The 9,975-nt window shown below is 35.2% G+C and overlaps 1 long non-coding RNA gene across 1 annotated transcript; it reads right to left on the reverse strand.

The window, feature by feature from the left end:
• Nucleotides 1-3,669: 3,669 nt before the first annotated feature.
• On the reverse strand, nucleotides 3,670-6,202 carry LOC131175585 (uncharacterized). The gene is made up of 2 exons (XR_009145761.1): nucleotides 5,756-6,202; nucleotides 3,670-3,904 (listed from the first exon to the last, which is right to left on the reverse strand). It is a non-coding gene; the product is annotated as an uncharacterized LOC131175585 (long non-coding RNA).
• Nucleotides 6,203-9,975: the final 3,773 nt, after the last annotated feature.

Below are 9,975 nucleotides of genomic sequence, written 5' to 3' on the forward strand. Positions count from 1 at the left end.
TTTTGTTCTAACACTCTCCATTAGACATCTCTTGGAACACTATTATAAGCTTTCTCCAAATCGATAAAAACCATGTGTAGATCTTTCTTCACATATCTATATTTCTCCATCAAGCTTCTAATGAGAAGATCGCTTCCATAGTTGAACGACCGGGCATGAAGCCAAATTGATTGGGAGAGATAAAAGTATCATGACGTAGTCGATGTTCCACAACTCTCTCCCACAAGTTCATAGTATAGCTCATGAGTTTAATTTCCTTATAGTTTGAGCAACTTTGTATGTCTCCCTTATTTTTAAAAATATGTATTAAAATACTCCTCCACCATTCATCAAGCATTTTCTTTGAGTTTAGAATCTTATTAAATAATTTAGTTAACCATGACACTCCCATATCTTTCTAATACTTTCACACTTCAATTGGTATTCCATCGGGTCCACAGGCTTTACCCACTTTCATTCTCTTAAGTGATTCCTTTACTTCTAAAGATCTAATAATTCTAGTATAATTCACATTCTTTTCTATTGCTCTGTTGTTTATATTCACGCTATTACCATTTTGACTATTATTAAAGAGATCATCAAAATAATTTCTTCATCTTTCTTTAATGTCCTCAATTTTCACTAACACTTTTCCTTCTTTATTCTTAATGCACCTAACTTGATTGAGATCTTGACATTTCTTTTCTCTCCTCCTTGCTAATCTATAAATACCTTTCTCCCATTCTTTAGTTCCAAGTTTCTCATATAACTTTTCAAAGGTCTGCGCTCTTACTTGACTAACTGTTTTTTTTTTACTTGACTAACTGTTTTTTTTTGCCTCTTTCTTTGCTATCTTATACTATTCATATGCCTCATTATTATCACACTTAGGTAATTTCTTATACAATTTTCTCTTTCTCTTCACTGCCTTTTGTACTTCCTCATTCTACTACCATCTCTCTATATACACATAGATCATTTAACTTCATATATAATAAGCTGCAAAAAGTTACAGAGTGATGTGATTCTCCAACTCTTCCATTGCCCAACTGATCAAAGTGGCTGTTGAACCACAATTAGACTGCAGGTTGGTGGTGCATTTATTTGAGATTGATTCATAAATTATGAAGGGAGATCAATAAGAATAATGAACCCATTCATCAATTTTTATTTAATTGGAATTACAATCAAACTTTCAATTACATATATAATTTTTATTCCACAAGTTCCAAAGGAAAAAGACCGTTTATGTATTTCGAATTACTGATTTATCGTTCATTTAAGATAATATATCATATTTGTTGTTTATCCAATTGTAGGAGTTCGAGTGACCACCTTATTTTCATCCACCCAAACCCAGACCCTGTCACACCTGAAGTCCCCAGTCACAGGTGTTCCACCTTGATCACTATTGCATCCACGTTGTTTTTGTTCTCTTTCTTTGTGGTAGCCGCTGCAGAGTCCCCGTCTGCCCCAAGGAGCTCCGGCCATGAATCCCTGAAGGCAAAAAATATATATATATGATTAAAGAGGACTTGCATATACTTGTGCCGACGCTGACTTGCCATTCTCCTCTCGATCTAGTTTTCAATGAAATCAGTAGATTGAATGTTAATGGTTTGGCTTTGCGTGGGGGTTTGTATACATTGTAACAAATTGCTCTTCGAATCTTTAGTAGACCAGTCATTGCCGACATCTTTGAATTCTGGCAGTTATCACCTTTTTGGCATGCTTAATCCCACTACATGATGCCGCATATGATTTATATAATAAACGTTAAAAAGCTAAAATTTTTTAAAAAATGCAATTCATCATACGTTTTCCATCTAAAAATTTAAAATAATAATTTTTTTTTTCATATTTGATTGATAGCTATATGTATTCACTAATTTATTATCTTAGGATATTTAATTTCCATGGAAATATTCAAAATTATTAAATTTTAATTTAATAGAGCTATTTACAAAAATATAAAATTTTCCCTAAAAAATAAAACTATAATAATTTTAAATTCAAATATTCATTAAAATTAAATGATAAAAAGTAAAATTAAATGATAAAATCCATATGGAAGTTTTTAAAAAAATTATTAATTTTACAAAAATAATTAACTAAGAAATCATAAATTCACATTTAAAAAAAATATAAGCTTTATATTAAAAAAAACAAATATTTAATTTAGATTGAAACTGAATGTCTTATAAAGGCTAATTTTTAATTATAAATTTCAATATACCAAGTCAATAGAGTTACATCATCTATTGTTAGATAATATATTTATTCACATTAACATTAAATTATGTTAATGAAATTTTATGAATATTTAATTATATTTTTTTTAGTATTTAAATTAAGTTTAGTATTCATATAAATTAAAATTTTTTAGTTTTATTTGTATTTAATTTCCAAGTTTTTTTTTTATTGCAATCCAATTTCATCTAGAATAAATACTCTAAGAGTTGTATGATAATCGGAGTAAAGCATTTAGTGATAATAGCTATAAAAGGCAAGTTGCAATGGATGATCATCAAGTGAGGCAAGTTGCAATTAAAAACAATATGACTTGTGTTTTAGTTTTGGAGATTCAAGTTTTAGTTCTGAAAATAACAATCAATTTTTCACCTCCATAAAGGTAACTTCCTTTCTTATAGAAAATAGCTTTTTAATGGCAATAAGTAATGCTTTTTTTTTTTTTTTATGAGTATGAGCACTAATGATTTTCTTTAAATTACTACTTGGAGTCATTCACTCCAAGCAACTCACTGTGGAAGAATACTAAAATTATTTGGTGTCTCACATTATCGCGGACTTCATAGTATACATATAAAATTTTTTACTTAATGTCTTTTGTTTTATATTTGCAAATCAAATGGTTTAAGTTGATTGTATAAATTTTAGGATAAAGTGGGTTAACTTTTGTGATTTTTAACAAGTTAAGCACAAAATTTTTTAGATGTCCAACTCCATTATGTATTAGAACAAGAACAACTTAATATTTTAGTGATAAAAGTTCACAAAATTTTTATTGGTACCTAACTATATATATATATATATATATGTACACATTATTCTTTACCAAAGCTCCTAAATTAGAGAAATTATTGAGTATATTGATGTACAGGATTTTAATGCATTTTTTACTTTCATATATGTGAATTTCTATGAAATGTGAATTTTAACTTTTGTTTTAAATTAATATCGGGGTTAAAAATAATTTTTTTCATATTTTTACATAGTAAAAATTAATTTTCAAAAATTTTATCTAGTAATTTTTAAATAATTAAAATTTAAGAATAAAAAAACAAAGGAATAAAACTTCAAGAAACCATATTTTCTCGCAACTTTTGTGACATCCCTTACCCGTCTACAGTATAGCCGAGCAAGAAGTGCCACATTCGGTGCCGGAGCACCCTATCTTGTTTTATCATATCTATTGTAAACTTTTTATGTCATTTAAAACATGTATTCTATGTGTAGAATTTTTTTTTTTTTATATCTTATTTCTGTGGAGACCCGGACAGAGCCTCCCTTATTTTATTAGCATCTGGCGGATTCCACTAATCACCTGTTAACATGTTCATATTCATTTTACACATTTCCATATCATATTCTCATGTATCATATCATTTACAATTATTTATGAGATCTCAAAATGAAGTATTATCTATTGCATTCATATAGAAATTCATAGATAATAAATTACAAGTTTTCATTTCAATCTCAAAGTTTAATTACAAGTCCAAAATGAAATACATCATAAACTAGTAATTACATCATGACTAAACATAATGAACCAAAATACTAGTCTATACATGGGCCCTACCAAAATACAACAGACCGGTGAGGTGACTCTGGACAATGGCAGATCTGATCAAAGCTCTGTCAGTGTACTACTGGTGCTGCTGCTGCGGCTGATCTCCAGTACCTACGCGATGGAAAACCAACGCGCTAAGCATAACGCTTAGTGGTGCATAATTTATAATAACAATAATTTAATAATTTGAAATAATATATGCAACTCATAATTTCTGGGTATTTTACATTTTTATTGCTCTTTGGAAATAATTAACATTATTGGGATCTTTTATGATTACTTATTGTATTTTAAGTCTTAATTATTTATTTATTTATTTTTTTTTTCAGTGCCCAAGAAAACCTATAACAAATTATAAAAGCTGGATGTACGGGTGTATACTGGTTAGACAGCCATATGTCTATCCAGTATACGTCTGTCAGGCACGAGGCCAGCTGTCGGGCACGAGGCCCGCTGTCAGGCTTGTAAAGCCAGAAATAAAGTAGGCATATAGCCTGTAGAACAATCATACCAGACATATATTGTCAGTTCATGATTTTCTCGGTAGGCAGTACTGCTATCTGTAGTCCCTAATTGGTATACCAATTTATCCAACTAAATAAATAAGTCTAGGTATACTATGGGCAATTAAACATTTTTAATTAATTTAGCACTATTCACTGTTACTATTTTCTAGTACTGTTCATTAGTACTATTAATTTCATATTAATAGGAAATTAGTCCCAATTTACATATTCATATCATTTTTAATATTTAATTATCCTTATGAGGATTTTAATTTTCATAGATAGCATTTTTCCCATGAACCTTTCTTTAGGTTCATGTTGATGTGTTATATTTATCTAGGAATTTGACTAGGTTAGGATGTCTATTTAGTCACACTTCCTTCATAACAATTGCTCCTCTATGTTTAAACTTGAATTTCAGTTTTTGAATCACTGAATTTGGGATTATAGAACTCAAGTTATGGTCAAAATACCAAAGGAATAGTATTTTGGGACATTTTCTGGGTTGGCAGTTTCAGTGACCCAACTTGTGCTAACAATTTGATTTGGTTAAAGGCAAAACTGGGTTAAGTGGTCTTCATGAAAAGTGTAGCCCTATGTCTAAACTTTCCATGGTTAAAATTTTAGGATTTTTGGACCAGTATAGAGAGAGTTATGACTAAATGAACACGTACTGTTCATTTGGTCATTTTCTGGGTTGGCAGTTTCAGTGACCCAACTTGTGCTAACAATTTGATTTGGTTAAAGGCAAAACTGGGTTAAGTGATCTTCATGCAAAGTGTAGCCCTATGTCTAAACTTTCCATGGTTAAAATTTTAGGATTTTTGGACCAGTATAGAGAGAGTTATGACCAAATGAACACGTACTGTTCATTTGGTCATTTTCTGGGTTGGGTTGCAGGGAAATCCGAATTTGGGCAGTATTTAGGTCAAGTTTTGGACAGAATTGGGGCATGGTTTCTTCATGGAAAATGGGCTATTTTGGGTCTAGTTTCACCTCCAATTGGCCTCATACCAATTGGGGTCACACAATTTTATTTATGGCCTAAAATGTACACTGCCCTCAACAAACACAACCTGCAGAAAATTGACACTTCCAAAACTCAATCTCCTCCAACTTCCTTACTTCAATTTGCATGCAATACACTTCTATAAGCAACAATCTCATCCCAATAGATCAATTTCAACATCTTACACAAAGTCCTCAACATTTACACAAACCCTAGTTTTCAAAGTTTCAAATTTACACAATCAAACACCCAAACATTTCAACTAATTACACATTCTCATAGAACCATTTTTTCATCACTTAAAAGCAATAAATTTCAAGTTCCATGGCTGCCAAAAATTCAAGGGTTCTTTCCTCTAGATTTTCTTTTTGTTTTAATGGTATTTATGCTTAGCTAAACATGCTTTTCATGTTTAATAAAGAGAAGAAGAGGGATTAGTGCACTAACCTTTTTGGGTGTCTTGCCAAACTTCAATTTCTCTTCTTCAAATGGGTATCTAAAGCTTCCTTAGGGTGTAGGGAGTATTTTTTGTAAAGGGAGCTATAAGTTTTGGTGTGTGGAAGCTTGGAAAATCAAGCTTGAAAGCTTGACAAAAATGGTGGAGAGGGAGCACAAGGGTGGACGACAAGAGAGAGGGAGAGTGGGGAAGAAGATGGAGAGAAAAGTAGGTGGGTTTTGTCTCTTGTGCTTTATATATTTATATTTTTATTGTACTTAATTTTGTTTTAAATTTTCATAAGCTTATTTTTTCTTTTCTTTAAATGCCATAAGTCTTTTTATTTTCCTTTCTTTTCTTTTCTTTCCTTTTCTTTTCTTGCCCTTTCCATTTTCCAAATTCAAATTCATAAAATTAATTTATGTTAATTATTCTATTTCCAAATTTTAATTTGACATTTAAGTCAAAATTCACATCTAGGGGTAAAATGACCAAAATGCCTTTCATGGTACTCATCGGGTTATTTTTATTATTTTATACCAATTTATAAATTCTCTAAACTTTAATTTATTTTTCTCAAAATTTTTCCTATATTTTTTTTTATTTATTTCATTAATTTATGCCTCTTTACTATAATTTAAGTGTAGTTCGGACATTTTGACTGTCCGAACAGATATGAGTCGTCGGAACAGTAAATTGTACGGACTACCTATGGTGAGGGCGTTACAATTCTTCCCCTCTAATAGAAATTTCGTCCTCGAAATTTACCTAATGTGAAGAGCTGAGGGAACTGCTGCCTCATCGTCTCCTCGCTCTCCCATGTCGCTTCTTCCGTGTTGTGGTGTCTCCACAAGACTTTCACTAGTGGGATCCTCTTATTTCTGAGTTCTTTCACTTCCCGTGCCAAGATTCTGATGGGTTCTTCTTCATATGTCAAATCAGGTTGCACAATTATCTCCTCTGTTGAAATGACATGTGAAGGATCTGATCTGTATCTCCTGAGCATCGACACATGGAATACACTGTGGATCTTGTCCAGCTCAGGTGGTAAAGCTAGCCTGTAGGCTACTGGACCCACACGCTCAATGACATCGTATGGACCAATAAACCTAGGGCTCAACTTACCCTTTTTACCAAATCTTAGCACTTTTTTCCAAGGTGATACCTTTAGAAACACCTTCTCGCCAACCTCATACTCTATATCCTTTCTCCTCAAGTCGGCATATGACTTACATGTCCAAGGCGACCTTCAAATTGTCTCGATGAGTTTCACTTTTTCCTCTGTCTGTCTCACTAAATGGGCCCACTATTTTCTCCTCACCCATTTCTGTCCAGATAAGGGAGTTCTACATCTCCTCCCATACAACGCTTCATATGGAGCCATTTTTATCTTGGCTTGGTAGTATTTGTTGTGTAAGCAAACTCTACCAAAGGAAGATACTTCTCCCAACTTCCTTCAAAATCAATGATGCGACTTCTCAACATATCCTCCAATACAGATCACCCGTTACATTTGTCCATCCGTCTGTGGATGAAAAGTGGTACTGAAGTGTAGTTGAGTGCCTAAAGACTCCTGTAGCCTCTTTCAAAACCTCAAAGTAAATCTCAGGTCTCGGTCAGATATGATCGATGTTGGCACTCCATGTAGCCCGACTATCTCATCTATGTAAATCTCTGCAAATCTCTCTAATGAGTAGCTGGTTCTAGCGGTAGGAAATGGTGACTTGGTCAATCTATCCAAAATCACCCATATAGTATCATTCTTCCTCTGTGTCAATGGTAGCACAGTCATAAAATCCATGGTATCTGGTCCCATTTCCATTACGGTATGGATATAGGTTGCAACAACCACGATGGAACTGATGCTCGACCTTAACTTTGGCATGTCAAACATCTAGTCACAAAATCACCAATCTCTTTCTTCATTCAGGCCACCAATAATGTGTTTTGGTCTTGGTACATCTTGGTACTTCACAGGTGCATAGCATGGAAGCTCAGTGCGCCTCTTTTAAGATATTCTTCTTGATTCCTCATCTCTTGGTACACATATTCTGCCTTTATAAATGCAGGCACCCATCTCCTTTCAACTCATAATCAGTCTCCTTCCCCTCTTGAGTTACGCCCATGATTAGCAACTTTTCATCCCTTAACTGTGCCTCTTGTATTTGCTGTAACAAACTTGGCTTTACACACAACTCAGCCAAAAGTACCCCATCCTGTGCTAAAGACAGTCGAGCATTCAATGCTCTCAAAGCCATCATGGACTTCCTGCTTAGGGCGTCAGCCACTATATTTGCTTTCCCAGGATGGTAGTCGATCACACAGTCATAGTCTTTAAGGAATTCAATCCATCTCCTCTGTCTCAGATTGAGTTCCTTCTGAGTTGGCAAGTACTTTAGACTCTTGTGATCAGTGTAGATGTAACACTTCTCACCATATAGGTAATGCCTCCATATCTTCAATGCAAATATTATTGCCGCCAATTCCAGATCATGAGTTGGGTAGTTCTTTTCATGTGGCCTTAGCTGTCTAGAAGCATAGGCAACTACTTTCCCTTCCTGCATTAGAACACACCCAAGCCCATTGTGAGAGGCATCACTATAGATCACATAGTCTTTCTCTGACTCTGGCTGTGTCAACACTGGAGCTTCTGTAAGCATAGCCTTTAGCTTCTCAAAATTGGTTTGACATTTTTCATTCCAGTCAAACTTTGCATTCTTATCGATAACTTAGTCGATGGGTGCTATAAGGAAAATCCCTTCACAAATCTCTTGTAGTATCCAGCTAACCCCAAAAAGCTTCTGACTTCTGTTACATTTTTGGGAGGCTTCCATTCAACTATTGCTTCAATCTTCCTTGGATCTACCCTGATTCCATCTGCTGACACAATGTGTCCAAGAAAGGATATCTCATCCAACCAGAAGTCACACTTGGATAACTTGGCATACAACTGCTTTTCTCGCAGTGTCTGTAGTACTACTCTCAGGTGTTCATCATGCTCTTCCCGGTTCTTAGAATACACCAAGATATCATCTATAAAGACCACAACAAACCGATCCAAGTAGGGATGAAAGATGCGGTTCATTAGGTCCATGAAAGCTGCTGGTGCATTTGTTAGCCCAAATGGCATCACTAGGAACTCATAGTGTCCATACCGGGTCCTGAAAGCAGTTTTAGGAACATCTGTCTCCTTCACTCTCAACTGGTGATAGCCTGATCTGAGATCTATCTTGGAGAATACTCCAGCTCCCCTCAACTGATCAAACAGGTCATCTACCCTAGGTAAAGGGTATTTGTTTTTCACAGTCACCTTATTCAGCTGCCGGTAGTCTATACATAGCCGAAGGGTACCGTCCTTCTTCTTCACAAATAGCACTGGTGCTCCCCAGGGTGACACACTAGGGCGTATGAAGCCTTTGTCTAGTAGCTCCTGTAACTGAACTTTCAACTCTCTCAGTTCAGTAGGTGCCATCCTATATGGAGCAATGGACATTGGTGCAGTACCCGGCATAACCTCTATAGCAAACTCCACTTCTCTATTGGGTGGCAAACCCGGTAACTCTTCTGGAAACACATCCGGAAAATCACATATAATGGGGATCTCCTGCATGCTTGGGCTAGTCTTCCTGGTATCAACCACATGTGCTAAGAAAGCCTCACAGCCATTTCTTATCAGTCTTCTGGCTGTTGTGGCTGATATGATGGTGGAAAGATAACCCGTTCGTTCATCCACAACTGTAATCACATCCCCATCTACTGTCTGTAGTGACATCCTCTTTAGCCAACAATCTACCATCGCCTGATGACGTGATAACCAGTCCATACCTAATATCACATCGAATTCATGGAATGGTAGCTCAATCAAGTCAGCTAAAAACTCATACCCTTGTGTTTTCAGAGGACAACCCTTGTAGACCTTTTTCACCATGACACTATGGCCTAAAGGGTTTGTGACTTGTATGTCCTCCTCTAGTTCCTCTACTTGTACCCCTCTATCAATTGGTGGTGTGATGCACACATATGAATGTGTGGAACCCGGATCAATCAATGCACATACAAGCAGGTCATAAAAAGAAAATGTACCTCTAATGACATCAGCTGGCTCTGGCTCATCTCGAGCTCTCATGGCATAAGCACGAGGTGCTACCTAATCTCCCGCCTCTGGGTGTCTCTGCGGTAGGCCTCGTGATGTGCTAGCTGTATCAGGCCTCACAGGTCTCCTACCCCTCTG

This window comes from Hevea brasiliensis, chromosome 2 (genome assembly GCF_030052815.1).
Source record: "Hevea brasiliensis isolate MT/VB/25A 57/8 chromosome 2, ASM3005281v1, whole genome shotgun sequence".
Lineage (NCBI taxonomy): Eukaryota > Viridiplantae > Streptophyta > Magnoliopsida > Malpighiales > Euphorbiaceae > Hevea > Hevea brasiliensis.